The sequence below is a fragment of the Scyliorhinus torazame genome, chromosome 23 (genome assembly GCF_047496885.1).
Source record: "Scyliorhinus torazame isolate Kashiwa2021f chromosome 23, sScyTor2.1, whole genome shotgun sequence".
Taxonomy (NCBI): Eukaryota; Metazoa; Chordata; class Chondrichthyes; order Carcharhiniformes; family Scyliorhinidae; genus Scyliorhinus; species Scyliorhinus torazame.
Genome location: NC_092729.1, coordinates 69,425,278 through 69,450,461, shown reverse-complemented (window position 1 = coordinate 69,450,461; position 25,184 = coordinate 69,425,278). Strand labels below are relative to the sequence as shown.

At 46.8% G+C, this 25,184-nt stretch overlaps 1 protein-coding gene across 2 annotated transcripts in view; it reads left to right on the top strand.

The window, feature by feature from the left end:
- The first annotated feature begins 3,405 nt into the window (after positions 1-3,405).
- Positions 3,406-25,184, top strand: part of LOC140399616 (flavin-containing monooxygenase 5-like) — a 95,687-nt gene continuing 73,908 nt past the window's right edge. The window contains exons 1-2 of one of the 2 annotated variants that reach the window (XM_072489153.1): positions 3,406-3,646; positions 9,424-9,502. The gene's annotated coding sequence lies outside the window, so the exon portion shown is untranslated. The remainder of the gene's footprint in view (positions 3,647-9,423; positions 9,503-25,184) is intronic. The other variant, XM_072489152.1, reaches the window with a different exon arrangement.

Below are 25,184 nucleotides of genomic sequence, written 5' to 3'. Positions count from 1 at the left end.
CCCCAGGATTGTCTTTACTCTCTCACCCTGACTGAGACACACAGAGCCCCAGGATTGTCTTTACTCTCTCACCCTGACTGAGATACACAGAGCCCCAGGATTGTCTTTACTCTCTCACCCTGACTGAGACACACAGAGCCCCAGGATTGTCTTTACTCTCTCACCCTGACTGAGACACACAGAGTCCCAGGATTGTCTTTACTCTCTCACCCTGACTGAGACACACAGAGCCCCAGGATTGTCTTTACTCCCTCACACTGACTGAGATACACAGAGTCCCAGGATTGTCTTTACTCCCTCACCCTGACTGAGACACACAGAGCCCCAGGATTGTCTTTACTCTCTCACCCTGACTGAGACACACAGAGCCCCAGGATTGTCTTTACTCTCTCACCCTGACTGAGACACACAGAGCCCCAGGATTGTCTTTACTCTCTCACCCTGACTGAGACACACAGAGCCCCAGGATTGTCTTTACTCTCTCACCCTGACTGAGATACACAGAGCCCCAGGATTGTCTTTACTCTCTCACCCTGACTGAGATACACAGAGCCCCAGGATTGTCTTTACACTCTCACACTGACTGAGATACACAGAGTCCCAGGATTGTCTTTACTCTCTCACACTGACTGAGACACACAGAGCCCCAGGATTGTCTTTACTCTCTCACACTGACTGAGACACACAGAGCCCCAGGATTGTCTTTACTCTCTCACCCTGACTGAGATACACAGAGCCCCAGGATTGTCTTTACTCCCTCACTCTGACTGAGATACACAGAGCCCCAGGATTGTCTTTACTCTCTCACCCTGACTGAGATACACAGAGCCCCAGGATTGTCTTTACTCTCTCACCCTGACTGAGATACACAGAGCCCCAGGATTGTCTTTACTCTCTCACCCTGACTGAGATACACAGAGCCCCAGGATTGTCTTTACTCTCTCACCCTGACTGAGACACACAGAGCCCCAGGATTGTCTTTACTCTCTCACCCTGACTGACACACACAGAGCCCCAGGATTGTCTTTACTCTCTCACACTGACTGAGATACACAGAGCCCCAGGATTGTCTTTACTCTCTCACACTGACTGAGACACACAGAGCCCCAGGATTGTCTTTACTCTCTCACCCTGACTGACACACACAGAGCCCCAGGATTGTCTTTACTCTCTCACCCTGACTGAGACACACAGAGCCCCAGGATTGTCTTTACTCTCTCACACTGACTGAGACACACAGAGCCCCAGGAATGTCTTTACTCTCTCACCCTGACTGAGACACACAGAGCCCCAGGATTGTCTTTACTCTCTCACCCTGACTGAGACACACAGAGCCCCAGGATTGTCTTTACTCTCTCACACTGACTGAGACACACAGAGCTCCAGGATTGTCTTTACTCTCTCACCCTGACTGAGATACACAGAGCCCCAGGATTGTCTTTACTCTTTCACCCTGACTGAGACACACAGAGCCCCAGGATTGTCTTTACTCTCTCACCCTGACTGAGACACACAGAGCCCCAGGATTGTCTTTCCTCTCTCACCCTGACTGAGACACACAGAGCCCCAGGATTGTCTTTACTCTCTCACACTGACTGAGACACACAGAGCCCCAGGATTGTCTTTACTCTCTCACCCTGACTGAGACACACAGAGCCCCAGGATTGTCTTTACTCTCTCACCCTGACTGAGATACACAGAGCCCCAGGATTGTCTTTACTCTCACCCTGACTGAGACACACAGAGCCCCAGGACTGTCTTTACTCTCTCACTTGGGGGGGGCAAATTGTGTGGTGGGATAAAACGGGGGGGGGGGGAATAACATTGTGGGGGCAAATTGTGGGGGGGAATAAAATTGGGGGGGCAAATTGCGGGGGGGGGGATAAAATTGGGCGGAGGGGCAGAGAAAGACAGAGAGAGAGAGAAAGACAGAGAGAGAGACAGACAGAGAGAGAGAGACAAAGAGACTGAGAGAGAAAGAAGGAAGAGAGAAAGAAGGACAGAGAGAGACAGCCAGAAAGAGAGAGAAAGAGAAAGAGACAGAGAGAAAGAAAAGACAGAGAGAGAAAGACAGAGAGAGAGAGAAAGACAGAGAGAGAGAGAGAAAGACAGAGAGAGAGAGAGAGAGAGAGAGAGAGAAAGACAGAGAGAGAGAGACAGAGATAGAGAGAGAGAAAGACAGAAAGACAGAGAGAGAAAGACAGAAAGACAGAGAGAGAAATACAGAAAGAGAGACAGAAAGACAGAGAGAGAAGTGAGCGAGTTAGTGTAGGCTTCACTGCTGTTTGACCTTTCACATCTTTTGTCCTCCCTGGGGACTGCCATTAGCCCTCTGTTCCCTTGGTTTCAGTGGCTATTCACACTCTGTTCGCTTGGTTTCTGTGGCTATTCGCACTCTGTTCCCTTGGTTTCAGTGGCTATTCGCACTCTGTTCCCTTGGTTTCTGTGGCTATTCGCACTCTGTTCCCTTGGTTTCAGTGGCTATTCGCACTCTGTTCCCTTGGTTTCAGTGGCTCTTCGCACTCTGTTCCCTTGGTTTGAGTGGCTCTTCGCACTCTGTTCCCTTGGTTTCTGTGGCTATTCACGCTCTGTTCCTTTGGTTTCTGTGGGTATTCGCACTCTGTTCCCTTGGTTTCTGTGGCTATTCGCACTCTGTTCCCTTTATTTCTGTGGCTATTCGCACTCTGTTCCCTTGGTTTGAGTGGCTCTTCGCACTCTGTTCCCTTGGTTTCTGTGGCTATTCGCACTCTGTTCCCTTGGTTTCTGTGGCTATGACTCATCTTTCATTCTCACTCCACAGAATAAATATTTCCCACTCTCTCTGTCTGTTAGCTTTGACAAAGAGTCATCGGACTCGGAACGTTGGCTCTTTTCTCTCCCTACAGATGCTGCCGGACCTGCTGAGATTTCCCAGCGTTTTCTCTTTCGTTTCAGATTCCAGCAGCCACAGTAATTTGCTTTTATCATCATTTATCCCCGTGCTGTGTGCAATTTTCTTCAACAAAGGACAGAAAGTATGGAACAAGAAAAAAGGGGGGATGTAGTGAGCTGCATCACTGTATGTACACAAGGGGTTAATGTAAATACACTACAACTAAGTAACCACAAGAGGGAGCACCAGAGGTGTCATGATATGCAGACACACAACCAATGGGTCTCAAGAACAGGACACAAGCAATGGGTAATCAGGACACCCAAAGGGGGCATTACCACAAGGGGGCACTACGCGACCACTATAAAAAGGACAAGGCACACAGGCTCTGCGTCTTCCACCGGCAGAAACCACGAGAGCAGGACAGGGTCGATTATCAGCAACATCACACCCTAGCACGTGGTCGAGAGCAAGCTTGTATAGTTAGCTCAGTAGATAGAGTTACTAGAGGCAGATTAGCAGTGTGTCCCTCCCTCCCACACAGTAGCTGTCCACCTCCTCTGCCACAGACTGCCGGAGGTGGGCCTGGGAGGGGCGAGATTGCCACATTCCAGGGCAGACTGTTAAGAGCTCCCGGTCAGGTTGGGCTCGGCATTCCCCCGCCGGAGAGAGACAGGGAGAGATCAGGAGTGGGATACAGCAGAAGCTCGCCGTCCAGTCCTGTCCAGCAGCCGTCTCTCCATTGGGAGCCGGGTTCTTTCAGCAGTCTCCAAGGTGGGTCGCTGCAAGGTGCAGACCCCTGCGCTGGGCTGGTGTTTACAGTCCACGCCTTTAAGGTTTGGTCATCGACAGGGACCCCTGTCCCTCGGGGCTTTGCGTTTGATTCCAGCTCCTTCAGCCTCTTGTTTGACTATTTCCCAACTTTACACAGCGGGAAAGGTTAGAGCTAAACATTCACTTTAAACGATCACATATCTGCCTACACCCCGGCACAGCCGGATAATAGTCAGCGTCCCTCGTTCTCTCTCTGTCTGTCTCTCTCTCCCTGTCTATCTCTTTCTCCCTGTCTATCTATCTATCTCTCCCTGTCACTCTCTGTCTCTCTCTCTCTCTGTCTGTCTCCCTGTCTATCTCTCTCTCCCTGACTATCTATCTGTCTCTCCCTTTCTCTCTGTCTCTCTCTCTCTGTCTGTCTCTCTCTCCCTGTCTATCTATCTGTCTATCTCTCCCTCTCTGTCTCTGTCTCTCTCTCTGTCTGTCTCTCTCTCCCTGTCTATCTATCTATCTCTCTCTGTCTGTCTGTCTCTCTCTCTCTCTGTCTCTCTCTATTTCTCGCTGTTTCTCTCTCCGTCTCTCTCTGTCTCTCTTACTGCCTATCTATCTATCTCTCTCTCATTCCCACTCTCTGTCTCTTTTTCTCACTCTGTCTGCCTCTCTCTCTCCCTGTCTATCTATCTCTCCCTCTCTCTCCCCGTCTCTCACTGTCTCTCTCTCTTATTATGTCTCTCTCTCCCTGTCTATCTCTCTCTCCCTGTCCATCTATCTATCTCTCCCTCTCTCTGTGTCTGTCTGTCTCTCTGTCTCCCTCTCTCTCTCTCTGTCTCTCTCTCTATTTCTCTCTGTCTCTCTCACTGTCTCTCTCTCTGTCTCTCTGTCTCTCTCTCTGTCTGTCTCTCTGTCTCTCTCTGTCTCTCTCTCTATTTCTCTCTGTCTCTCTCTCTGTCTCTCTGTCTCTCTCTCTGTCTGTCTCTCTGTCACTCTCTCTGTCTCTCTCTCTACCTCTCCCTCCCTCTCTGTCTCTCTCTGCCTCTCTCTCTCTGTCCCTCCCTCTCTCTGTCTCTCTCTCTCTCCCTCTCTTTCTCTCTGTCTCTTTCTCTCTCTCTTTGCCTCTCTCTCTCTCCAGTCGGTCTCTCTCTGTCCATTCCTCTCTGTCTCTCTCCGTCTCCCTCTGATCTCTCTCTCTGTTTGGGGCAGCACAGTAGCACAAGTCGACAGCCCGGGTTCGATTCCCCGCTGGGTCACTGTCTGTGCGGAGTCTGCACATCCTCCCCCGCGTGGGTTTCCTCCGGGTGCTCCCGTTTCCTCCCACAGTCCAAAGATGTGCAGGTTAGGTGGATTGGCCGTGTTAAATTGTCCCTTAGTGTCCAAAGATGTGCAGGTTTGGTGGATTGGCTGTGTTAAATTGTCCCTTAGTGTCCAAAGATGTGCAGGTTAGGTGGATTGGCCGTGTCAAATTGTCACTTAGTGTCCAAAGATGTGCAGGTTTGGTGGATTGGCCATGTTAAATTGTCACTTAGTGTCCAAAGATGTGCAGGTTAGGTGGATTGGACTTTTTAATTGTCCCTTAGTGCCCAAAGATGTACAGGTTAGGTGGATTGGCCGTGTTAAATTGTCCCTTAGTGTCCAAAGATGTACAGGTTAGGTGGATTGGCCGTGTTAAATTGTCCCTTAGTGTCCAAAGATGGACAGGTTAGGTGTATTGGCCGTGTTAAATTGTCACTTAGTGTCCAAAGATGTGCAGGTTAGGTGGATTGGCCTTGTTAAATTGTCCCTTAGTGTCCAAAGATGTGCAGGTTAGGTGGATTGGCCGTGTTAAATTGTCCCTTAGTGTCCAAAGATGTGCAGGTTAGGTGATTGGTCGTGTTAAATTGTCCCTTTGTTTCGAAAGATGTACAGGTTAGGTGGATTGGCCGTGTTAAATTGTCCCTTAGTGTCCCAGGATGTACAGGTTAGGTGGATTGGCTGTGTTAAATTGTCCCTTAGTGTCCAAAGATGTACAGGTTAGGTGGATTGGCCGTGGTAAATTGTCCCTTAGTGTCCAAAGATGTGCAGGTTAGGTGGATTGGACTTTTTAATTGTCCCTTAGTGCCCAAAGATGTACAGGTTAGGTGGATTGGCCGTGTTAAATTGTCCCTTAGTGTCCAAAGATGTACAGGTTAGGAGGATTGGCCGTGTTAAATTGTCCCTTAGTGTCCAAAGATGTGCAGGTTAGGTGGATTGGACTTTTTAATTGCCCCTTAGTGCCCAAAGATGTACAGTTTAGGTGGATTGGCCGTGTTAAATTGTCCCTTAGTGTCCAAAGATGTACAGGTTAGGTGGATTGGACTTTTTAATTGTCCCTTAGTGTCCAAAGATGTACAGGTTAGGTGGATTGGCCATGTTAAATTGTCCCTTAGTGTCCAAAGATGTACAGGTTAGGTGGACTGGCCTTGTTAAATTGTCCCTTAATGTCCAAAGATGGACAGGTTAGGTGTATTGGCCGTGTTAAATTGTCACTTAGTGTCCAAAGATGTGCAGGTTAGGTGGATTGGCCTTGTTAAATTGTCCCTTAGTGTCCAAAGATGTGCAGGTTAGGTGGATTGGCCGTGTTAAATTGTCCCTTAGTGTCCAAAGATGTGCAGGTTAGGTGATTGGTCGTGTTAAATTGTCCCTTTGTTTCGAAAGATGTACAGGTTAGGTGGATTGGCCGTGTTAAATTGTCCCTTAGTGTCCCAGGATGTACAGGTTAGGTGGATTGGCTGTGTTAAATTGTCCCTTAGTGTCCAAAGATGTACAGGTTAGGTGGATTGGCCGTGGTAAATTGTCCCTTAGTGTTCAAAGATATGCAAGTTAGGTGGATTGGCCATGTTTAATTGTCCCTTAGTGTCCAAAGATGTACAGGTTAGGTGGATTGGCCGTGTTAAATTGTCCCTTAGTGTCCAAAGATGTACAGGTTAGGTGGATTGGCCATGTTAAATTGTCCCTTAGTGGCCTAAGAACATAGAACACAGAACAGTACAGCGCAGTACAGGCCCTTCGGCCCACGATGTTGCACCGAAACAAAAGCCATCTAACCTACACTATAGAACATAGAACAATAAATACAGCGCACTACAGGCCCTTCGGCCCACGATGGATTGGCCGTGTTAAATTGTCCCTCAGTGTCCAAAGATGTAGAGGTTAGGTGGATTGTCCGTGATAAATTGTCCCTTATTGTCCAAAGATATGCAAGATAGGTGGATTGGCCGTGTTAAATTATCCCTTAGTGTCCAAAGATGTGCATGTTAGGTGGATTGGCCGTGTTAAATTGTCCCTTAGTGTCCAAAGATGTACAGGTTAGGTGGATTAGCCGTGTTAAATTGTCCCCTAATGTCCAACGATGTACAGGTCAGGTGGATTGGCCGTGTTAAATTGTCCCTTAGTGTCCAAAGATGTACAGGTTAGGTGGATTGGCCGTGTTAAATTGTCCCTTAGTGTCCAAAGATGTACAGGTTAGGTGGATTAGCCGTGTTAAATTGTCCCCTAATGTCCAACGATGTACAGGTTAGGTGGATTGGCCGTGTTAAATTGTCCCTTAGTGTCCAAAGATGTACAGGTTAGGTGGACTGGTCACGTTCAATTGCCCTTAGTGTCCAATAAAGGTTTGTGGGGTTACTGGGTTGGGTGGAGGTGTGGGCGTAAATAGGGCGCTCTTTCCAAGGGCATGTACAGACTAGTTGAGCCGAATGCTCTCATTCTGCATTGTAAATTCTATGATTCTATGTTTTCCTCTCTTGTGGAGTGACACCAGTGTCAACATGTTTACCCCTGTCAAACAATTCACTTAAATGTGACAAAACCTCTCCTCCCCTCACTCTCGATCTCTATCATTCCACGGTCATTGGTTTGAGTGAATCCAGACAGGTTGAACAGCATTTCTGATCTGATCTGTGGTTCAATGCATCTTTGTCTTATCTTTCCTACCCCACCCCACTCCAGATTCTGCAAATTCTACAAAGCACTCATCTTTCGTGTCCCCGGGCTCAGCACTGCCGTCTCACAGCCCCGCGGACCCAGGGTGAATTCCGATCTCGGGTGACTGCCTGCATGGAGTTGACCCGTTCATTCCCCCACCCCTCCACCCCAACCCACACCCACCCAACGTGACTGCGTGAGTTTCCTCCGAGTGCTCCGGTTTCCTCCCACAATCCAAAGATGTAAAGGTTCGATGAATTGGCCGTGTTAAATTGTCCCTTAGTGTCCAAAGATGTACAGGTTAGGCGGATTGGCCATGTTAAATTGTCCCTTAGTGTCCAAAGATGTACAGGTTAGGTGGATTCGCCGTGTTAAATTGTCCCTTAGCGTCCAAGGATGTGCAGGTTAGGTGGATTGGCCGTGTTAAATTGTCCCTTAGTGTCCAAAGATGTGCAGGTTAGGTGGATTGGCCGTGTTAAATTGTCCCTTAGTGTACAAAGATGTGCAGGTTAGGTGGATTGGCCGTGTTAAATTGTCCCTTAGTGTCCAAAGATGTACAGGTTAGGTGGATTGGCCGTGTTAAATTGTCCCTTAGCGTCCAAAGATGTACAGGTTAGGTGGATTGGTCGTGGTAAAGTGTCCCTTAGTGTCCAAAGATGTGCAGGTTAGGTGGATTGGCGTGTTAAATTGTCCCTTTGTGTCCAAAGATGTGCAGGTTAGGTGATTGGTCGTGTTAAATTGTCCCTTAGTTTCGAAAGATGTACAGGTTAGGTGGATTGGTCGTGGTAAATTGTCCCTTAGTGTCCAAAGATGTGCAGGTTAGGTGGATTGGCCGTGTTAAATTGTCCCTTAGTGTCCAAAGATGTGCAGGTTAGGTGATTGGTCGTGTTAAATTGTCCCTTAGTTTCGAAAGATGTACAGGTTAGGTGGATTGGCCGTGTTAAATTGTCCCTTAGTGTCCCAGGATGTACAGGTTAGGTGGATTGGCTGTGTTAAATTGTCCCTTAGTGTCCAAAGATGTACAGGTTAGGTGGATTGGCCGTGGTAAATTGTCCCTTAGTGTTCAAAGATATGCAAGTTAGGTGGATTGGCCATGTTTAATTGTCCCTTAGTGTCCAAAGATGTACAGGTTAGGTGGATTGGCTGTGTTAAATTGTCCCTTAGTGTCCAAAGATGTACAGGTTAGGTGGATTGGCCATGTTAAATTGTCCCTTAGTGGCCTAAGAACATAGAACACAGAACAATACAGCGCAGTACAGGCCCTTCGGCCCACGATGTTGCACCGAAACAAAAGCCATCTAACCTACACTATAGAACATAGAACAATACAGCGCAGTACAGGCCCTTCGGCCCACGATGGATTGGCCGTGTTAAATTGTCCCTTAGTGTCCAAAGATGTACAGGTTAGGTGGATTGGCCATGTTAAATTGTCCCTTAGTGTCCAAAGATGTACAGGTTAGATGGATTGGTCACGTTCAATTGCCCTTCGTGTCCAATAAAGGTTTGTGGGGTTACGGGGTAGGATGGAGGTGTGGGCGTAAATAGGGCGCTCTTTCCAAGGCCATGTACAGACTAGTTGAGCCGAATGCTCTCATTCTGCATTGTAAATTCTATGATTCTATGTTTTCCTCTCTTGTGGAGTGACACCAGTATCAACATGTTTATCTCTGTCAAACACTTCACTTAAATGTGCCAAAACCTCTCCTCCCCTCACTCTCGATCTCTATCATTCCACGGTCATTGGTTTGACTGAATCCAGACAGGTTGAACAGCATTTCTGATCTGATCTGTGGTTCAATGCATCTTTGTCTTATCTTTCCTACCCCACCCCACTCCAGATTCTGCGAATTCTACGAAGCACTCACCTTTCGTGACCCCGGGCTCAGCACTGCCGCCTCACAGCACCGCGGACCCAGGGTGAATTCCGATCTCGGGTGACTGCCTGCATGGAGTTGACCCGTTCATTCCCCCACCCCTCCACCCCAACCCACACCCACCCAACGTTACTGCGTGGGTTTCCTCCGAGTGCTCCAGTTTCCTCCCACAGTCCAAAGATGTACAAGTTCGATGGATTGGCCGTGTTAAATTGTCCCTTAGTGTCCAAGGATGTGCAGGTTAGGTGGATTGTCCGTGTTAAATTGCCCCTTAGTGTCCAAAGATGTGCGGGTTAGGTGGATTGGCCGTGTTAAATTGTCCCTTAGTGTCCAAAGATGTACAGGTTAGGTGGATTGGCCGTGTTAAATTGTTCCTTAGTGTCCAAAGATGTGCAGGTTAGGTGGATTGGCCATGTTAAATTGTCCCTTGGTGTCCAAAGATGTACAGGTTAGGTGGATTGCCGTGTTAAATTGTCCCTTAATGTCCAAAGATGTGCAGGTTAGGTGGATTGGCCGTGTTAAATTGCCCCTTAGTGTCCAAAGATGTACAGGTTAGGTGGATTGGCCGTGTTAAATTGTTCCTTAGTGTCCAAAGATGTGCAGGTTAGGTGGATTGGCCGTGTTAAATTGTCCCTTAGTGTCCAAAGATGTGCAGGTTAGGCGATTGGTCATGTTAAATTGTCCCTTAGTGTCCAAAGATGTACAGGTTAAGTGGATTAGCCGTGTTAAATTGTCCCTTAGTGTCCAAAGATGTGCAGGTTATGTGATTGGTCGTGTTAAATTGTCCCTTAGTTTCGAAAGATGTACAGGTTAGTTAGATTGGCCATGTTAAATTGTCCCTTAGTGTCCAAGGATGTCAGTTTAGGTGGATTGGCCGTGTTAAATTGTCCCTTAGTGTCCAAAGGTATGCAGGTTAGGTGGATTGGCCGTGTTAAATTCTCCCTTAGTGTCCAAAGATGTGCAGGTTAGGTGGATCGGCCGTGTTAAATTGTCCCTTAGTGTCCAAAGATGTACAGGTTCGGTGGATTGGCCGTGTTAAATTGCCCCTTAGTGTCCAAAGATGTACAGGTTAGGTGGATTGGCCGTGTTAAATTGCCCCTTAGTGTCCAAAGATGTGCGGGTTAGGTGGATTGGCCGTGTTACATTGTCCCTTAGTGTCCAAAGATGTACAGGTTAGGTGGATTGGCCGTGTTAAGTTGTCCCTTAGTGTCCAACGATGTAGAGGTTAGATGGATTGGCCGTGTTAAATTGACCCTTAGTGTCCAAAGATGAACAGGTTAGGTGGACTGGTCACGTTCAATTGCCCTTAGTGTCCAATAAAGGTTTGTGGGGTTACGGGGTAGGGTGGAGGTGTGGGCGTAAATAGGGCGCTCTTGACAAGGGCATGTACAGACTAGTTGAGCCGAATGCTCTCATTCTGCATTGTAAATTCTATGATTCTATGTTTTCCTCTCTTGTGGAGTGACACCAGTATCAACATGTTTATTTCTGGCAAACACTTCACTTAAGTGTGCCAAAACCTCTCCTCCCCTCACTCTCGATCTCTATCATTCCACGGTCATTGGTTTGACTGAATCCAGACAGGTTGAACAGCATTTCTGATCTGAATTGTCCCTTAGTGTCCAAAGATGTACTGGTTAGGGGGATTGGCCGTATTAAATTGTCCCTTAGTGTCCCAAAGATGTACAGGTTATGGGGATTGGCCGTGTTAAATTGTCCCCTTAGTGTCCCAAAGATGTACAGGTTAGGGGAATTGGCCGTGTTAAACTGTCCCCTTAGTGTCCAAAGATGTACAGGTCAGATGGATTGGCCGTGTTAAATTGCCCCTTAGTGTCCCAAAGATGTGCAGGTTTGTGGATTGGCCGTGTTAAATTGTCCCTTAGTGTCCAACGATGTAGAGGATAGATGGATTGATCACGTTCAATTGCCCTTAGTGTCCAATAAAGGTTTGTGGGGTTACGGGGTAGGGTGGAGGTGTGGGCTTAAATAGGGCGCTCTTTCCAAGGGCATGTACAGACTAGTTGAGCCGAATGCTCTCATTCTGCATTGTAAATTCTATGATTCTATGTTTTCCTCTCTTGTGGAGTGACACCAGTATCAACATGTTTACCCCTGTCAAACACTTCACTTAAATGTGACAAAACCTCTCCTCCCCTCACTCTCGATCTCTATCATTCCACGGTCATTGGTTTGACTGAATCCAGACAGGTAGAACAGCATTTCTGATCTGCTCTGTGGTTCAATGCATCTTTGTCTTATCTTTCCTACCCCACCCCACTCCAGATTCTGCGAATTCTACGAAGCACTCACCTTTCGTGACCCCGGGCTCAGCACTGCCGTCTCACAGCCCCGCGGACCCGGGGTGAATTCCGATCTCGGGTGACTGCCTGCATGGAGTTGACCCGTTCATTCCCCCACCCCTCCAGCCCAACCCACACCCACCCAACGTGACTGCGTGGGTTTCCTCCGAGTGCTCCAGTTTCCTCCCAAATTCCAAAGATGTACAAGTTCGATAGATTGGCCGTGTTAAATTGTCCCTTAGTGTCCAAGGATGTGCAGGTTAGGTGGATTGGCCGTGTTAAATTTCCCCTTAGTGTCCAAAGATGTACAGGTTAGGTGGATTGGCCGTGTTAAATTCCCCCTTAGTGTCCAAAGATGTACAGGTTAGGTGGATTGGCCGTGTTAAATTGTCCCTTAGTGTCCAAAGATATGCAGGTTAGATGGATTGGCCATGTTAAATTGCCCCTTAGTGTCCAAAGATGTGCGGGTTAGGTGGATTGGCCGTGTTAAATTGTCCCTTAGTGTCCAAAGATGTACAGGTTAGGTGGATTGGCCGTGTTAAATTGTCCCTTAGTGTCCAAAGATATGCAGGTTAGGTGGATTGGCCGTGTTAAATTGTCCCTTAGTATCCAAAGATGTACAGGTTAAGTGGACTGGCCGAGTTAAATTGTCCCCTAGTGTCCAATGATGTCAAGGTTAGTGTGGATTGGTCGTGTTAAATTGTCCCTTAGTGTCCAAAGATGTACAGTTTAGGTGGATTGGCCGTGTTAAATTGTCCCTTAGTGTCCAAAGATGTGCAGGTTAGGTGGATTGGCCGTGTTAAATTGTCCCTTAGTGTCCAAAGATGTACAGGTTAAGTGGATTAGCCGTGTTAAATTGTCCCTTAGTGTCCAAAGATGTGCAGTTTAGGTGATTGGTCGTGTTAAATTGTCCCTTAGTTTCGAAAGATGTACAGGTTAGGTAGATTGGCCGTGTTAAATTGTCCCTTAGTGTCCAAGGATGTCAGTTTAGGTGGATTGGCCGTGTTAAATTGTCCCTTAGTGTCCAAAGGTATGCAGGTTAGGTGGATTGGCCGTGTTAAATTGTCCCTTAGTGTCCAAAGATGTGCAGGTTAGGTAGATCGGCCGTGTTAAATTGACCCTTAGTGTCCAAAGATGTACAGGTTCGGTGGATTGGCCGTGTTAAATTGTCCCTTAGTGTCCAAAGATGTGCAGGTTAGGTGGATTGGTCGTGTCAAATTGTCCCTTTGTGTCCAGAGATGTACAGATTAGGTGGGTTGGCCGTGTTAAATTGTCCCTTTGTGTCCAAAGCTGTAAAGGTTCGATGGATTGGCCGTGTTAAATTGTCCCTTAGTGTCCAAAGATGTCCAGGTTAGGTGGATTGGCCGTGTTAAATTGTCCCTTAGTGTCCAAAGATGTACAGGTTAGGTGGATTGGCCGTGTTAAATTGTCCCCTAGTGTCCAAAGATGTGCAGGTTTGTGTTAAATTGTCCCTTAGTGTCCAACGATGTAGAGGATAGATGGATTGATCACGTTCAATTGCCCTTAGTGTCCAATAAAGGTTTGTGGGGTTACGGGGTGGGATGGAGGTGTGGGCTTAAATAGGGCGCTCTTTCCAAGGCCATGTACAGACTAGTTGAGCCGAATGCTCTCATTCTGCATTGTAAATTCTATGATTCTATGTTTTCCTCTCTTGTGGAGTGACTCCAGTATCAACATGTTTATCTCTGTCAAACACTTCACTTAAATGTGCCAAAACCTCTCCTCCCCTCACTCTCGATCTCTATCATTCCACGGTCATTGGTTTGAGTGAATCCAGACAGGTTGAACAGCATTTCTGATCTGATCTGTGGTTCAATGCATCTTTGTCTTATCTTTCCTACCCCACCCCACTCCAGATTCTGCAAATTCTACAAAGCACTCATCTTTCGTGTCCCCGGGCTCAGCACTGCCGTCTCACAGCCCCGCGGACCCAGGGTGAATTCCGATCTCGGGTGACTGCCTGTATGGAGTTGACCCGTTCATTCCCCCACTCCTCCACCCCAACCCACACCCACCCAACGTGACTGCGTGGGTTTCCACCGAGTGCTCCGGTTTCCTCCCACAGTCCAAAGATGTACAGGTTAGGTGGATTGGCCGTGTTAAATTGTTCCTCAGTGTCCAAAGATGTACAGGTTAGGTGGATTGGCCGTGTTAAATTGTCCCTTAGTGTCCAAAGATGTACAGGTTAGGTGGATTGGCCGTGTTAAATTGTCCCTTTGTGTCCAAAGATGTACAGGTTAGGTGGATTGCCGTGTTAAATTGTCCCTTAATGTCCAAAGATGTGCAGGTTAGGTGGATTGGCCGTGTTAAATTGTTCCTCAATGTCCAAAGATGTACATAAGTGGATTGGCCGTGTTAAATTGTCCCTTAGTGTCCAAAGATGTACAGGTTAGGTGGATTGGTCGTGTTAAATTGTCCCTTGGTTCCAAAGATGTACAGGTTAGGTGGATTGGCCGTGTTAAATTGTTCCTTAGTGTCCAAAGATGTGCAGGTTAGGTGGATTGGCCGTGTTAAATTGTCCCTTAGTGTCCAAAGATGTGCAGGTTAGGCGATTGGTCATGTTAAATTGTCCCTTAGTATCCAAAGATGTACAGGTTAAGTGGATTAGCCGTGTTAAATTGTCGCTTAGTGTCCAAAGATGTGCAGGTTAGGTGATTGGCCGTGTTAAATTGTCCCTTAGTTTCGAAAGATGTACAGGTTAGGTAGATTGGCCGTGTTAAATTGTCCCTTAGTGTCCAAGGATGTCAGTTTAGGTGGATTGGCCGTGTTAAATTGTCCCTTAGTGTCCAAAGGTATGCAGGTTAGGTGGATTGGCCGTGTTAAATTGTCCCTTAGTGTCCAAAGATGTGCAGGTTAGGTAGATCGGCCGTGTTAAATTGCCCCTTAGTGTCCAAAGATGTGCGGGTTAGGTGGATTGGCCGTGTTACATTGTCCCTTAGTGTCCAAAGATGTACAGGTTAGGTGGATTGGCCGTGTTAAATTGTCCCTTAGTGTCCAAAGATGTACAGGTTAGGTGGATTGGCCGTGTTAAGTTGTCCCTTAGTGTCCAACGATGTAGAGGTTAGATGGATTGGCCGTGGTAAATTGTCCCTTAGTGTCCAACGATGTAGAGGTTAGATGGATTGATCACGTTCAATTGCCCTTAGTGTCCAATAAAGGTTTGTGGGGTTACGGTGTAGGGTGGAGGTGTGGGCTTAAATAGGGCGCTCTTTCCAAGGGCATGTACAGACTAGTTGAGCCGAATGCTCTCATTCTGCATTGTAAATTCTATGATTCTATGTTTTCCTCTCTTGTGGAGTGACACCAGTATCAACATGTTTATCTCTGGCAAACACTTCACTTAAGTGTGCCAAAACCTCTCCTCCCCTCACTCTCGATCTCTATCATTCCACGGTCATTGGTTTGACTGAATCCAGACAGGTTGAACAACATTTCTGATCTGAATTGACCCTTAGTGTCCAAAGATGTACTGGTTAGGGGGATTGGCCGTATTAAATTGTCCCTTAGTGTCCCAAAGATGTACAGGTTAGGGGGATTGGCCGTGTTAAATTGTCCCCTTAGTGTCCAAAGATGTGCAGGTTAGATGGATTGGCCGTGTTAAATTGCCCCTTAGTGTCCCAAAGATGTACAGTTTAGGAGGATTGGCCGTGTTCAATTGTCCCTTAGTGTCCAAAGATGTACAGGTTAGGTGGATTGGCCGTGTTAAATTGTCCCTTGGTGTCCAAAGATGTACAGGTTAGGTGGATTGCCGTGTGAAATTGTCCCCTAGTGTCCAAAGATGTACAGGTTAGGTGGATTGGCCGTGTTAAATTGCCCCTTAGTGTCCAAAGATGCAAAGGTTAGGTGGATTGGCCGTGTTAAATTGTCCCTTAGTGTCCATAGCTGTAAAGGTTAGGTGGATTGGCCGTGTTAAATTGTCCCTTAGTGTCCAAAGATGTACAGGTTAGGTGGATTGGCCGTGTTAAATTGTCCCTTAGTGTCCAAAGATGTACAGGTTAGGTGGAATGGCCGTGTTAAATTGTCCCTCAGTGTCCAAAGATGTACAGGTTAGGGCGATTGGCCATGTTAAATTGTCCCTTAGTGTCCAAAGATGTGCAGGTTAGCGTGGATTGGCCGTGTTAAATTGTTCCTTAGTGTCCAAAGATGTACATGTTACGTGGATTGGCCGTGTTAAATTGTCCCTTAGTGTCCAAGGATGTGCAAGTTAGGTGGATTGGTTGTGTTAAATTGTCCCTTAGTGTCCAAAGATATGCAGGTTAGGGGGATTGGCCGTGTTAAATTGTCCCTTTGTGTCCAAAGATGTACAGGTTAGTTGGATTCGTCTTGTTAAATTGTCCCTTAGTGTCCAAAGATGTGCAGGTTAGGTGGATTGGCCGTGTTAAATTGTCCCTTTGTGTCCAAAGATGTACAGGTTAGTTGGATTCGTCTTGTTAAATTGTCCCTTAGTGTCCAAAGATGTACAGGTTAGGTGTATTGGCCGTGTTAAATTGTCCCTTAGAGTCCAAAGATGTGCAGGTTAGGTGGATTAGCCGTGTTAAATTGTCCCTTAGTGTCCAACAATGTACAGGTTAGGTGGATTGGCCGTGTTAAATTGTCCCTTAGAGCCCAACGATGTACAGGTTAGGTGGATTGGCCGTGTTAAATTGTCCCTTAGTGTCCAACGATGTAGAGGTTAGATGGATTGATCACGTTCAATTGCCCTTAGTGTCCAATAAAGGTTTGTGGGGTTACGGGGTAGGATGGAGGTGTGGGCGTAAATAGGGCGCTCTTTCCAAGGGCATTTACAGACTAGTTGAGCCGAATGCTCTCATTCTGCATTGTAAATTCTATGATTCTATGTTTTCTTCTCTTGTGGAGAGACACCAGTGTCAACATGTTTACCCCTGTCAAACAATTCACTTAAATGTGACAAAACCTCGCCTCCCCTCACTCTCGATCTCTATCATTCCACGGTCATTGGTTTGACTGAATCCAGACAGGTTGAACAGCATTTCTGATCTGAATTGTCCCTTAGTGTCCAAAGATGTACAGGTTAGGTGGATTGGCCATGTTAAATTGTCCCTTAGTGTCCAAAGGTGTACAGGTTAGGTGGATTGGCCGTGTTAAATTGTCCCCTAGTGTCCAAAGATGCACAGGTTAGGTGGATTGGCCATGTTAAATTGTCCCTTAGTGTCCAAAGATGTACAGGTTAGGTGGATTGGCCGTGTTAAATTATCCCTTAGTGTCCCAAGATGTACAGGTTAGGTGGATTGGCCGTGTTAAATTGTCCCTTAGTGTCCAAAGATGTGCAGGTTTGTGGATTGGCCGTGTTAATTTGTCCCTTAGTGTCCAACGATGTAGAGGATAGATGGATTGATCACTTTCAATTGCCCTTAGTGTCCAATAAAGGTTTGTGGGGTTACGGGGTAGGGTCGAGGTGTGGGCGTAAATAGGGCGCTCTTTCCAAGGGCATGTACAGACTAGTTGAGCCGAATGGTCTCATTCTGCATTGTAAATTCTATGATTCTATGTTTTCCTCTCTTGTGGAGTGACACCAGTATCAACATGTTTATCTCTGTCAAACACTTCACTTAAATGTGCCAAAACCTCTCCTCCCCTCACTCTCGATCTCTATCATTCCACGGTCATTGGTTTGAGTGAATCCAGACAGGTTGAACAGCATTTCTGATCTGATCTGTGGTTCAATGCATCTTTGTCTTATCTTTCCTACCCCACCCCACTCCAGATTCTGCAAATTCTACAAAGCACTCTTCTTTCGTGTCCCCGGGCTCAGCACTGCCGTCTCACAGCCCCGCGGACCCAGGGTGAATTCCGATCTCGGGTGACTGCCTGCATGGAGTTGACCCGTTCATTCCCCCACTCCTCCACCCCAACCCACACCCACCCAACGTGACTGCGTGGTTTCCTCCGAGTGCTCCGGTTTCCTCCCACAGTCCAAAGATGTACAAGTTCGATGGATTGGCCGTGTTAAATTGTCCCTTAGTGTCCAAGGATGTGCAGGTTAGGTGGATTGGCCGTGTTAAATTGCCCCTTAGTGTCCAAAGATGTGCGGGTTAGGTGGATTGGCCGTGTTAAATTGTCCCTTAGTGTCCAAAGATGTACAGGTTAGGTGGATTGGCCGTGTTAAATTGTTCCTTAGTCTCCAAAGATGTGCAGGTTAGGTGGATTGGCCATGTTAAATTGTCCCTTTGTGTCCAAAGATGTACAGGTTAGGTGGATTGCCGTGTTAAATTGTCCCTTAATGTCCAAAGATGTGCAGGTTAGGTGGATTGGCCGTGTTAAATTGCCCCTTAGTGTCCAAAGATGCAAAGGTTAGGTGGATTGGTCGTGTTAAATTGTCCCTTGGTTCCAAAGATGTACAGGTTAGGTGGATTGGCCGTGTTAAATTGTTCCTTTTGTCCAAAGATGTGCAGGTTAGGTGGATTGGCCGTGTTAAATTGTCCCTTAGTGTCCAAAGATGTGCAGGTTAGGCGATTGGTCATGTTAAATTGTCCCTTAGTATCCAAAGATGTACAGGTTAAGTGGATTAGCCGTGTTAAATTGTCGCTTAGTGTCCAAAGATGTGCAGGTTAGGTGATTGGTCGTGTTAAATTGTCCCTTAGTTTCGAAAGATGTACAGGTTAGGTAGATTGGCCGTGTTAAATTGTCCCTTAGTGTCCAAGGATGTCAGTTTAGGTGGATTGGCCGTGTTAAATTGTCCCTTAGTGTCCAAAGGTATGTAGGTTAGGTGGATTGGCCGTGTTAAATTGTCCCTTAGTGTCCAAAGATGTGCAGGTTAGGTGGATCGGCCGTGTTAAATTGTCCCTTCGTGTCCAAAGATGTAGAGGTTCGGTGGATTGGCCGTGTTAAATTGCCCCTTAGTGTCCAAAGATGTACAGGTTAGGAGGATTGGCCGTGTTAAATTGCCCCTTAGTGTCCAAAGATGTGCGGGTTAGGTGGATTGGCCGTGTTACATTGTCCCTTAGTGTCCAAAGATGTACAGGTTAGGTGGATTGGCCGTGTTAAATTGTCCCTTAGTGTCCAAAGATGTACAGGTTACGTGGATTGGCCGTGTTAAGTTGTCCCTTAGTGTCCAACGATGTAGAGGTTAGATGGATTGGCCGTGGTAAATTGTCCCTTAGTGTCCAACGATGTAGAGGTTAGATGGATTGATCACGTTCAATTGCCCTTCGTGTCCAATAAAGGTTTGTGGAGTTACGGGGTAGGGTGGAGGTGTGGGCTTAAATAGGGCGCTCTTGACAAGGGCATGTACAGACTAGTTGAGCCGAATGCTCTCATTCTGCATTGTAAATTCTATGATTCTATGTTTTCCTCTCTTGTGAAGTGACACCAGTATCAACATGTTTATTTCTGGCAAACACTTCACTTAAGTGTGCCAAAACCTCTCTTCCCCTCACTCTCGATCTCTATCATTCCACGGTCATTGGTTTGAGTGAATCCAGACAGGTTGAACAGCATTTCTGATCTGAATTGTCCCTTAGTGTCCAAAGATGTACTGGTTAGGGGGATTGGCCGTATTAAATTGTCCCTTAGTGTCCCAAAGATGTGCAGGTTAGGTGGATCGGCCGTGTTAAATTGTCCCTTAGTGTCCAAAGATGTACAGGTTCGGTGGATTGGCCGTGTTAAATTGTCTCTTGGTGTCCAAAGATGTACAGGTTAGGTGGATTGCCGTGTGAAATTGTCCCCTAGTGTCCAATGATGTACAGGTTAGGTGGATTGGCCGTGTTAAATTGCCCCTTAGTGTCCAAAGATGCAAAGGTTAGGTGGATTGGCCGTGTTAAAATGGCCCTTAGTGTCCAAAGATGTGCAGGTTAGGTGATTGGTCGTGTTAAATTGTCCCTTAGTTTCGAAAGATGTACAGGTTAGGTAGATTGGCCGTGTTAAATTGTCCCTTAGTGTCCAAGGATGTCAGTTTAGGTGGATTGGCCGTGTTAAATTGTCCCTTAGTGTCCAAAGGTATGCAGGTTAGGTGGATTGGCCGTGTTAAATTGTCCCTTAGTGTCCAAAGATGTGCAGGTTAGGTGGATTGGCCTTGTTAAATTGTCCCTTAGTGTCCAAAGATGTGCAGGTTAGGTGGATTGGCCGTGCTAAATTGTCCCTTAGTGTCCAAAGATGTGCAGGTTTGTGGATTGGCCGTGTTAATTTGTCCCTTAGTGTCCAACGATGTAGAGGATAGATGGATTGATCACTTTCAATTGCCCTTAGTGTCCAATAAAGGTTTGTGGGGTTACGGGGTAGGGTCGAGGTGTGGGCGTAAATAGGGCGCTCTTTCCAAGGGCATGTACAGACTAGTTGAGCCGAATGGTCTCATTCTGCATTGTAAATTCTATGATTCTATGTTTTCCTCTCTTGTGGAGTGACACCAGTATCAACATGTTTATCTCTGTCAAACACTTCACTTAAATGTGCCAAAACCTCTCCTCCCCTCACTCTCGATCTCTATCATTCCACGGTCATTGGTTTGAGTGAATCCAGACAGGTTGAACAGCATTTCTGATCTGATCTGTGGTTCAATGCATCTTTGTCTTATCTTTCCTACCCCACCCCACTCCAGATTCTGCAAATTCTACAAAGCACTCTTCTTTCGTGTCCCCGGGCTCAGCACTGCCGTCTCACAGCCCCGCGGACCCAGGGTGAATTCCGATCTCGGGTGACTGCCTGCATGGAGTTGACCCGTTCATTCCCCCACTCCTCCACCCCAACCCACACCCACCCAACGTGACTGCGTGGTTTCCTCCGAGTGCTCCGGTTTCCTCCCACAGTCCAAAGATGTACAAGTTCGATGGATTGGCCGTGTTAAATTGTCCCTTAGTGTCCAAGGATGTGCAGGTTAGGTGGATTGGCCGTGTTAAATTGCCCCTTAGTGTCCAAAGATGTGCGGGTTAGGTGGATTGGCCGTGTTAAATTGTCCCTTAGTGTCCAAAGATGTACAGGTTAGGTGGATTGGCCGTGTTAAATTGTTCCTTAGTGTCCAAAGATGTGCAGGTTAGGTGGATTGGCCATGTTAAATTGTCCCTTTGTGTCCAAAGATGTACAGGTTAGGTGGATTGCCGTGTTAAATTGTCCCTTAATGTCCAAAGATGTGCAGGTTAGGTGGATTGGCAGTGTTAAATTGCCCCTTAGTGTCCAAAGATGCAAAGGTTAGGTGGATTGGTCGTGTTAAATTGTTCCTTGGTTCCAAAGATGTACAGGTTAGGTGGATTGGCCGTGTTAAATTGTTCCTTATTGTCCAAAGATGTGCAGGTTAGGTGGATTGGCCGTGTTAAATTGTCCCTTAGTGTCCAAAGATGTGCAGGTTAGGCGATTGGTCATGTTAAATTGTCCCTTAGTATCCAAAGATGTACAGGTTAAGTGGATTAGCCGTGTTAAATTGTCGCTTAGTGTCCAAAGATGTGCAGGTTAGGTGATTGGTCGTGTTAAATTGTCCCTTAGTTTCGAAAGATGTACAGGTTAGGTAGATTGGCCGTGTTAAATTGTCCCTTAGTGTCCAAGGATGTCAGTTTAGGTGGATTGGCCGTGTTAAATTGTCCCTTAGTGTCCAAAGGTATGTAGGTTAGGTGGATTGGCCGTGTTAAATTGTCCCTTAGTGTCCAAAGATGTGCAGGTTAGGTGGATCGGCCGTGTTAAATTGTCCCTTCGTGTCCAAAGATGTAGAGGTTCGGTGGATTGGCCGTGTTAAATTGCCCCTTAGTGTCCAAAGATGTACAGGTTAGGAGGATTGGCCGTGTTAAATTGCCCCTTAGTGTCCAAAGATGTGCGGGTTAGGTGGATTGGCCGTGTTACATTGTCCCTTAGTGTCCAAAGATGTACAGGTTAGGTGGATTGGCCGTGTTAAATTGTCCCTTAGTGTCCAAAGATGTACAGGTTACGTGGATTGGCCGTGTTAAGTTGTCCCTTAGTGTCCAACGATGTAGAGGTTAGATGGATTGGCCGTGGTAAATTGTCCCTTAGTGTCCAACGATGTAGAGGTTAGATGGATTGATCACGTTCAATTGCCCTTAGTGTCCAATAAAGGTTTGTGGAGTTACGGGGTAGGGTGGAGGTGTGGGCTTAAATAGGGCGCTCTTGACAAGGGCATGTACAGACTAGTTGAGCCGAATGCTCTCATTCTGCATTGTAAATTCTATGATTCTATGTTTTCCTCTCTTGTGGAGTGACACCAGTATCAACATGTTTATTTCTGGCAAACACTTCACTTAAGTGTGCCAAAACCTCTCTTCCCCTCACTCTCGATCTCTATCATTCCACGGTCATTGGTTTGAGTGAATCCAGACAGGTTGAACAGCATTTCTGATCTGAATTGTCCCTTAGTGTCCAAAGATGTACTGGTTAGGGGGATTGGCCGTATTAAATTGTCCCTTAGTGTCCCAAAGATGTGCAGGTTAGGTGGATCGGCCGTGTTAAATTGTCCCTTAGTGTCCAAAGATGTACAGGTTCGGTGGATTGGCCGTGTTAAATTGTCTCTTGGTGTCCAAAGATGTACAGGTTAGGTGGATTGCCGTGTGAAATTGTCCCCTAGTGTCCAATGATGTACAGGTTAGGTGGATTGGCCGTGTTAAATTGCCCCTTAGTGTCCAAAGATGCAAAGGTTAGGTGGATTGGCCGTGTTAAAATGGCCCTTAGTGTCCAAAGATGTGCAGGTTAGGTGATTGGTCGTGTTAAATTGTCCCTTAGTTTCGAAAGATGTACAGGTTAGGTAGATTGGCCGTGTTAAATTGTCCCTTAGTGTCCAAGGATGTCAGTTTAGGTGGATTGGCCGTGTTAAATTGTCCCTTAGTGTCCAAAGGTATGCAGGTTAGGTGGATTGGCCGTGTTAAATTGTCCCTTAGTGTCCAAAGATGTGCAGGTTAGGTGGATCGGCCGTGTTAAATTGTCCCTTAGTGTCCAAAGATGTACAGGTTCGGTGGATTGGCCGTGTTAAATTGCCCCTTAGTGTCCAAAGATGTACAGGTTAGATGGATTGGCCGTGTTAAATTGCCCCTTAGTGTCCAAAGATGTGCGGGTTAGGTGGATTGGCCGTGTTACATTGTCCCTTAGTGTCCAAAGATGTACAGGTTAGGTGGATTGGCCGTGTTAAATTGTCCCTTAGTGTCCAAAGATGTACAGGTTAGGTGGATTGGCCGTGTTAAATTGTCCCTTAGTGTCCAAAGATGTACAGGTTAGGTGGATTGGCCGTGTTAAATTGTCCCTTAGTGTCCAACGATGTAGAGGTTAGGTGGATTGGTCACGTTCAATTGCCCTTTGTGTCCAATAAAGGTTTGTGGGGTTACGGGGTAGGGTGGAGGTGTGGGCGTAAATAGGGCGCTCTTTCCAAGGGCATGTACAGACTAGTTGAGCCGAATGCTCTCATTCTGCATTGTAAATTCTATGATTCTATGTTTTCCTCTCTTGTGGAGTGACACCAGTATCAACATGTTTATCTCTGGCAAACACTTCACTTAAGTGTGCCAAAACCTCTCCTCCCCTCACTCTCGATCTCTATCATTCCACGGTCATTGGTTTGACTGAATCCAGACAGGTTGAACAGCATTTCTGATCTGAATTGACCCTTAGTGTCCAAAGATGTACTGGTTAGGGGGATTGGCCGTATTAAATTGTCCCTTAGTGTCCCAAAGATGTACAGGTTAGGGGGATTGGCCGTGTTAAATTGTCCCCTTAGTGTCCAAAGATGTGCAGGTTAGATGGATTGGCCGTGTTAAATTGCCCCTTAGTGTCCCAAAGATGTACAGGTTAGGAGGATTGGCCGTGTTCAATTGTCCCTTAGTGTCCAAAGATGTACAGGTTAGGTGGATTGGCCGTGTTAAATTGTCCCTTGGTGTCCAAAGATGTACAGGTTAGGTGGATTGCCGTGTGAAATTGTCCCCTAGTGTCCAAAGATGTACAGGTTAGGTGGATTGGCCATGTTAAATTGTCCCTTAGTGTCCAAAGATGCAAAGGTTAGGTGGATTGGCCGTGTTAAATTGTCCCTTAGTGTCCATAGCTGTAAAGGTTAGGTGGATTGGCCGTGTTAAATTGTCCCTTAGTGTCCAAAGATGTACAGGTTAGGTGGATTGGCCGTGTTAAATTGTCCCTTAGTGTCCAAAGATGTACAGGTTAGGTGGATTGGCCATGTTAAATTGTCCCTTAGTGTCCAAAGATGTGCAGGTTTGTGGATTGGCCGTGTTAAATTGTCCCTTAGTGTCCAAAGATGTACAGGTTAGGAGGATTGGCCGTGTTAAATTGTCCCTTAGTGTTCAAAGATGTGCAGGTTTGTGGATTGGCCGTGTAAAATTGTCCCTTAGTGTCCCAAAGATGTACAGGTTAGGAGGATTGGCCGTGTTCAATTGTCCCTTAGTGTCCAACGATGTAGAGGTTAGGTGGATTGGTCACGTTCAATTGCCCTTAGTGTCCAATAAAGGTTTGTGGGGTTACGGGGTAGGGTGGAGGTGTGGGCTTAAATAGGGCGCTCTTTCCAAGGGCATGTACAGACTAGTTGAGCCGAATGCTCTCATTCGGCATTGTAAATTCTATGATTCTATGTTTTCCTCTCTTGTGGAGTGACAACAGTATCAACATGTTTATCTCTGGCAAACACTTCACTTAGATGTGACAAAACCTCGCCTCCCCTCACTCTCGATCTCTATCATTCCACGGTCATTGGTTTGACTGAATCCAGACAGGTTGAACAGCATTTCTGATCTGATCTGTGGTTCAATGCATCTTTGTCTTATCTTTCCTACCCCACCCCACTCCAGATTCTGCGAATTCTACGAAGCACTCACCTTTCGTGACCCCGGGCTCAGCACTGCCGTCTCACAGCCCCGCGGACCCAGGGTGAATTCCGATCTCGGGTGACTGCCTGCATGGAGTTGACCCGTTCATTCCCCCACCCCTCCACCCCAACCCACACCCACCCAACGTGACTGCGTGGGTTTCCTCCGAGTGCTCCGGTTTCCTCCCACAGTCCAAAGAGGGACAGGTTCGATGGATTGGCCGTGTTAAATTGTCCCTTAGTGTCCAAAGATATGCAGGTTCGATGGATTGGCCGTGTTAAATTGTACCCTAGTGTCCAAAGCTGTAAAGGTTAGGTGAATTGGCCGTGTTAAATTGTCACTTAGTGTCCAAAGATGCAAAGGTTAGGTGGATTGGCCGTGTTAAATTGTCCCTTAGTGTCCAAAGCTGTAAAGGTTAGGTGAATTGGCCGTGTTAAATTGTCCCTTAGTGTCCAAATATGTGCAGGTTAGGTGGATTGGCCGTGTTAAATTGTCCCTTAGTGTCCAAAGATGTGCAGGTTAGGGGGATTGGCCGTGTTAAATTGTCCCCTAGTGTCGAAAGATGTGCAGGTTAGGTGGATTGGCCGTGTTAAATTGTTCCTTAGTGTCCAAAGATGTGCAGGTTAGGTGGATTGGCCGTGTTAAATTGTCC